The sequence below is a fragment of the Nannospalax galili genome, unplaced genomic scaffold (assembly GCF_000622305.1).
Source record: "Nannospalax galili isolate Female #2095 unplaced genomic scaffold, S.galili_v1.0 scaffold1716, whole genome shotgun sequence".
Taxonomy (NCBI): Eukaryota; Metazoa; Chordata; class Mammalia; order Rodentia; family Spalacidae; genus Nannospalax; species Nannospalax galili.
Window position 1 is genome coordinate 15,709 of NW_008337158.1, and position 6,449 is coordinate 22,157.

General features: G+C 35.3%; 1 pseudogene; it reads left to right on the plus strand.

Moving 5' to 3' along the window:
- The first annotated feature begins 1,138 nt into the window (after positions 1-1,138).
- The window catches only part of LOC103733459, a 22,705-nt pseudogene continuing 17,394 nt past the window's right edge, over positions 1,139-6,449 (plus strand).

Consider the following 6,449-nt stretch of genomic DNA (forward strand, 5'->3'; position numbering starts at 1 on the left):
ACATTAGCCAATGCTCTACTTTAAAAAACAGGTTTTCCCCAATGTAAAGTTGTAAATAGAGTTTATAAATGAAAGAGAATGATCATGTGAAGGCTGTAGATTGATGTCACCAATAAATCTTCATTTTTGCATTCATGATATTTTCCTTTCTTCAAACTTTCCCTCTCTTTGTATCTTAATAGATAATTATTATGTTCTACTTTCATGAGATTATAAAACAGCATTATTCTATTCTGTTATCTGAGTCATTTTCCTGAATAGGTAAAAGTAGTCAAGTTTCCTTCACCTCCAAATATTTCTTTGAAAAATTTTCTCTATTATCAAAGTGAGATTTAGGTCTCGTAGTTGTACTCTGATAAATGCTAATTCTCTTGAGTAAGATATCTACAGTGAAAGTGTAAATATGCTCATGGTCATTTTTTTGTTTTATGTTCCTGTCGTACCACAAGTGTTTTAAAAGAAACACTGAATGTAAGTACGTCCTGATACCATTGCTTTCATTAGAAGCATGAATACTATTTGGTCTGTTAATTTTAATTGTGTACAAAATTTTTAAATTAAACTATTTTTTAAATTAAAATTAAAATTGAATCTAAAAAGTTTCGCATATCATTGATATTTGAAAATGAACCAGGTGGTAATGGGAACCACTTACTATTACTCTCATTCCCCAGTCTAAATATGTATTAGATCTACATACATTATCAGCCCACAAAAAAACAATTTTTAAAACATTTCCTTTAGTCATACATATTTAAATTAAAATGAAAAGACAACAATTTTTATGTTTAAGGTAAGATTTATTATTTTTCCTATGTTTTTAGTTCTTTATAAATATCTTCCCCTGAGATTGTGATGTTACCCTTAAGACTTTTGATTACTTGTTCTTTATTGCAGGGTATAGTTCAACTGTATTCATAATCAATTGCATTATTTTTTTCCTAAATTTTCCAAATAGAAGGTAGCACATTTTAAATTTCTAAGAACCATTTCCATGAAGTTGCTACATGATGTGGAGTAAAAAGCTGACACAGTTTTTTAAAATTTTGTCATTTTTTAAAAAATTCTAAAAGCATATATTTCAAGTCTGTATAAGTGTTATTGCATCACAATAAAATTCCTGATTGGAAAATGATGCATGGTACACAACGGTGCTAAGGCGTTTTCTATGACCAAGTATGGTAAGTTTGGAAGAAACTTATGCATAAAATGAAAGTTCATGCCCAACATAAATATTTCTTCTGTTAAGGAATAATGTGATAACATGTAGGTAACCTGCCAGTGTATTGCTGACTGGTTACCCTGGGCATGGTGCTGTACCCATATCTTAGTATTGGATTTTGGTGCTAGTAGCTTTCACATTCAGAATCTGCTATATCCAGGTTAAGCTTGGTGACTAGAAGTCAATATTACTGAGTTCATATATAAAGCTCATCCCTGCCTCCAGGGCCACATTTTTCATGAGTTCATTGTGCACTGACAAGCTTAGATAGGGAAAAAAATTTGATGACTTCCCCACAGCCTGGGTCATATATCTCCTTGATTAATGAAGTCCTGCTCTCGGAAAGCCTGTATTTGCTCATACTGAGGCATCATGTACCATTTGCATGGCTGAATCATATGGCCCAAGTGGCAGAAAAACCAGAGCATTACCCTAGAACATTTCTTCTTTCTTGCCTCGAAGCTAGCAGCTGTTTAAAGTCAATTCGTATATGGATCAGAATTGCATGCCCAAGTGAGAAATATGCTGCATCTCAAGTCCAAATAGGCCTACCGAGTACGGTGCTTTCATGGTGGTAGGAGGGGCCTAATGCAACAACTTATGCTTCACCTTAAGAAATATATCTGCATGTTCCAAACTGAACTATAAGAAAATTTACAAAAATATGAACTTTACCAACAAGTCCAGAGTGATTTATTTCTGACTCATTTGGAAAACTAAGCCTAATGTTATCACTGTAAGGGATTTGGGGGATTACTTGTGGGAAGGACGAGATATGCTTGATTGGTCCTTTTATCTCCTTGATAGTGGATTCTGATTAAACACTTTTTTCTCTTTTTTTTTAACTTTTACAAAAACTTTATTGAGAATTTCATACATATATATACGGTGTTTTGCTTAAATCCATGCCCAATCCCTCCCCTCCAACATTCCCTCCTCAGAAGAGGTAACCCTAAAATATTTTAAGGATTAGATACAAGCTCCTAAATACTTTTGACATTTTTGACCTTTGGAAGAGAGTATGTTGCTAACAGGCCCAAGGACATTTTGGCTTTTAGCCAAGAAACTAGCTACTTTTCTTTGGGGTCTTTTTACCCTAACTGCCTAGCCAATTCCTACCTCCTATTCTTATCACACCATCCTCTGAAGAGGTTACCCAAATTGCCAATAGGGAATAAGTATGCAGACCACTCTGCCTTCTTCCATGCTGAGCAGGGACGCAGGGTGAGGCAATTAGAGTACCCCTTCAGTGTGTCTGTCTAAAAGACTCCCACATTGCATAACTCTTGTCTGTAAAGGGAAAAGAAAGTCCTTGAATCATGAATAGGAGATGTGAAGGAGAAGTAAAGGCAAGAGTAATTAGCTCTACAAGTTCTAGACAGGGAACTAGCAAAAAGTCAGAACAGGGCAATTTTCAATGCTCATATGAATCCATTGGAGTTTCTTGACAAGGTCTTCCAAATGCATCCCTCTGTTGGGTTCTTCCTCATTTTTCTCTTACAAAAGCTTAATACTATCATTCTGGATCCTGCATAAATCTTGATACAAGCCCTCCTCATTGACCAATACACTATGGTGAAAATTTTCCACTCTTGGAGAAGGTAATTACCAAAGACCCGTTCACACTTGCTAATATTCTGTTGGCTGAAACAGTTATGTGTTATACCTACAGTTAGTGCCTGAAGCAAACCCATAAAAGTCACAGATGCTATTAGATATGATTAATTATCCCATTGGCATATATGCGTCACATGAAAATTTTAAAACAGCTATACTTATGTATCATATTTTTCTAATATTCCTAAATATGAGAATTGATTTTTACTTACATGAATAGTTTTTCAGCACACATCATTGTCATATTGTTTTTAATAACTCATCTCAAGCATTTTTACATACATACTTATGTTTTCAGATTTAAAATTTCTAAAAAAATTTTTATATGTATGTTTTGCCTGAAAATGTGTGTGCAGTATGTGGGTGGAATGTCCAAAGAAGTCAGAAGACAGCATCAGATCATCTGAAACTGGAGTGATGAATGGTGTTAGCCCTTTATGCATGCTGGAAACTAAGCCTGGGTCCTTTACAAGAGCAGCTAGCGCTCTTAACTGCTGAATCATCATGACTTTGGCCCTGTTTGCAGATGTTTAATAATGTGAGGTGATTATTTATTGATGAATCTACAAGATATAAGGATATATTACTTTGAATAGACAATTTGAGCAAGTTTCTAAAAATGTTACAAAAACATAAAAATATAATTTAAAATAGTATGCACAGTTTTTTCCTTCTCAGTTGTACATCTCAATTTCCATTTCATAATCCAAAGAGAGACAGAGCCTTATACTAAACAACGGCTGAAATGATTAAGATTTGGTGTCTAATTGCGTGAGAATAAAGTTACATCACAAAAGCAAAATGTTTATAAACAGTGAACTCATAAATCAACAATTACAGTATTATCATCTCTTACACAAATACTGATTTGTGGGTTTTCTCAGTGTGTCTTCGACATGGCTTTTCTATAAACATATATCATGGGATTGAGTATTTCTGTCAAAATGGCTTAAAAATGAGTTTGCCTCCTCAAACACATGAGATTTTGTTTTTAAGTAGATGAAGGTGGCTGATTCGTAGAATAAGCATACCGCGGTAAATGGGGAAGGTGTTTCCTGTGTTTTATGATGGCAATAGAATGATAAATGCAATGCTTCTTCTGCCATACAAAGCTAGGATCTGGACAAGATACTCACAGTGAACTTCATACAGGGCACAGGGACCATTGCAGGAAAGGGTGCTGAAAAGTGGTAAGAGCCAGAGGAGGAGCTGTATGATCAGAATCGGAAATTATATGCAGTTGTCCATGCACATAATCCAGCAAATAAGGAGAGATATTTTCTTACAAGGATAGGACACTTGGTAGGTTAACCAGACTCCAGTGCATGGACCTCTACTGAAGGACACCTGGGGACACAAATCAGACTCTGTATGTTTTATTTTATATATATAAAATAAAACAGTCTATCAGATTGGGCAGGGGACCATAGGGAAGTTTAGGTTAGGTGCAGGGACCTAAATATCATCAAATTGTACAGTATAAAAATCTCAAATATTTAACAAAAAATTACAGAGAGAGAGAGAGAGAGAGAGAGAGAGAGAAAGAGAGAGAGATACATGCGGCCCAAATTTGTGCATGAATTAGCCATCTTGAATTTATTCTGTCTCCAGATGAAAAGCAAGTTAAAAATAGAAGAATTAAATATTACAAAAAGGTCCTAATTGGACAGAATATGAGGCACAGCTGCCCCAGCTATCTGAGTGTGAAAGTTCTTCCTACGGTCAGATATTTGAAAGACAGTCTTTAATATGGCAAGATTGTAAAGGATTGATAGGAAAGATTTATAGGTCTCAGAATCATACTTGGATTGATAAGGGTCCTTTAGGAAGTTGGTTATAAGAATGTAAGGATTATAAGGAGTTTACCTCAAAGTTTAATATAAAAAATATTGTTCCTATGAAAGATAAGTTTAATACTGCTAATCCTATAGTTAGGGTAGATGGAGGAATAGCTAATCCTCAAACTCAAATGAGAATAGGACATAGAGTATATCCTCCTCAACTACATATTTGGAAATTGTTAGCTGCTCTTAAGCCTGTGGAAATTTTTGATGGTACTTCTGCTACTACTTATGACAAAGTATTTTATGATTTTTCTAAAGTTAAAATTATGATGTTACAGCTTGTGTGATCTTCCCTCTAATGATATTGATAGGACACATGGTTATATAAGAAATGAGTTTAACTTGTCAAAATTGTCATTTATATACTTGTCTTAATAATTCTATATCTTTTAAACCATCTTTTGAATCAGTCATGATTTTAATTCAATGAAACTCTTTATGGATTCCTGTGAAAATGCATTGTTCTTGGGAAAGCAGTCCTATTCAGGGACTAATTCTGAGATTTTTCAAAAGACTGTTATGGTGAATCAAACGTATGATTGGCTTGATTATCGCTACTGTTTTGGGACTCATCACTTTAGCTGCTACGGCTACTACTGCTGGTGTGGCGCTTCAGAAATCTGTTCAAATGCAAGACTTTGTTGAACGTTGTCATGTTGATTCTCATAAACTTTGGAAACATCAGGCTCAAATTATTTCACAATTACAAGAAGAAATTGTGGCTCTACAAGGGAGACTTCATTGGTTGGAAAGAAGTTATTGGATTTCCAGCAAAACTATACAATATGCATGTGATTGGAATTCTACTCAGATTTGTATTACTCCTTATAAATATAATGGTTCTGTATATGAATGGGAAAATATAGAATTGTATATTCAAGGCAAAATGGATAATGTAACTTTTAATGAGATGCAATTGCAGGAAGAAATATATGAGGCATTTTCAGAAGAAATACCTTCTACAAGTTCTCTTGATCAGATAGCTACTACTTTAGCAAATTCTCTTTCTGGTCTCAATCCTCATGGATGGATTCAAAGCACATTACATAGTTCTGGATTTTCTTTAATAACCTTGATAATTGTTCTTTGCATATTGCTTATAGGAGGCCGATGTACCTTTTGATGCCTGAACCAAGATGCTCGGAAACGTAGTGCTGAGATTCTCTTGTCTTCACTACATTTTCAAAAGGAAAATCTAGATAAAATTAATAAAGAAAGGGGAATTGTTAAGGCCTGATCAACTCAGTTTTACCTGAAGCTTGTCAGAGGATACCAACTATTAGGTAAAATTATTGTGGCTTGTCAAGGCTATTGTGCTTGATATGAGTTTGTGCTCCCTCCCCTAAGGCCGGTAGTCAATGACGGATAAGATCTTCTGGGAGAAAGCCAACCTAAGACAAGGCATAGCTGATAGAAGCTGTGTGCTGATGATGGGTAAGGCTTTGCTCTTGCAGAAGGCAACCTAAGACAGACATGGTACTTCCACCCTGGATGTGTCATATTCTGTGGTTATAATAAATAAGAAAGGGGAAAATGTTGGAAGCTACTATTATTATGGGCACAGCCATTGCTGCATTAGGCTGTGGCAGCTTGCCTTGGCTTAAGCATTGTAGAAAGAATGCTTCCATCCTGGGAGTTTCCCTGCTCTCTGCTTCTGTGGTCTGAGTTGACAAGCTATGCTTCCCTGATTAATTAGCAGTCTTGGAAACATAACTAAAAAGTTCTGTTCCCGTTTATGGGCACTGGAGTTTCTCAGCACTGTAAAC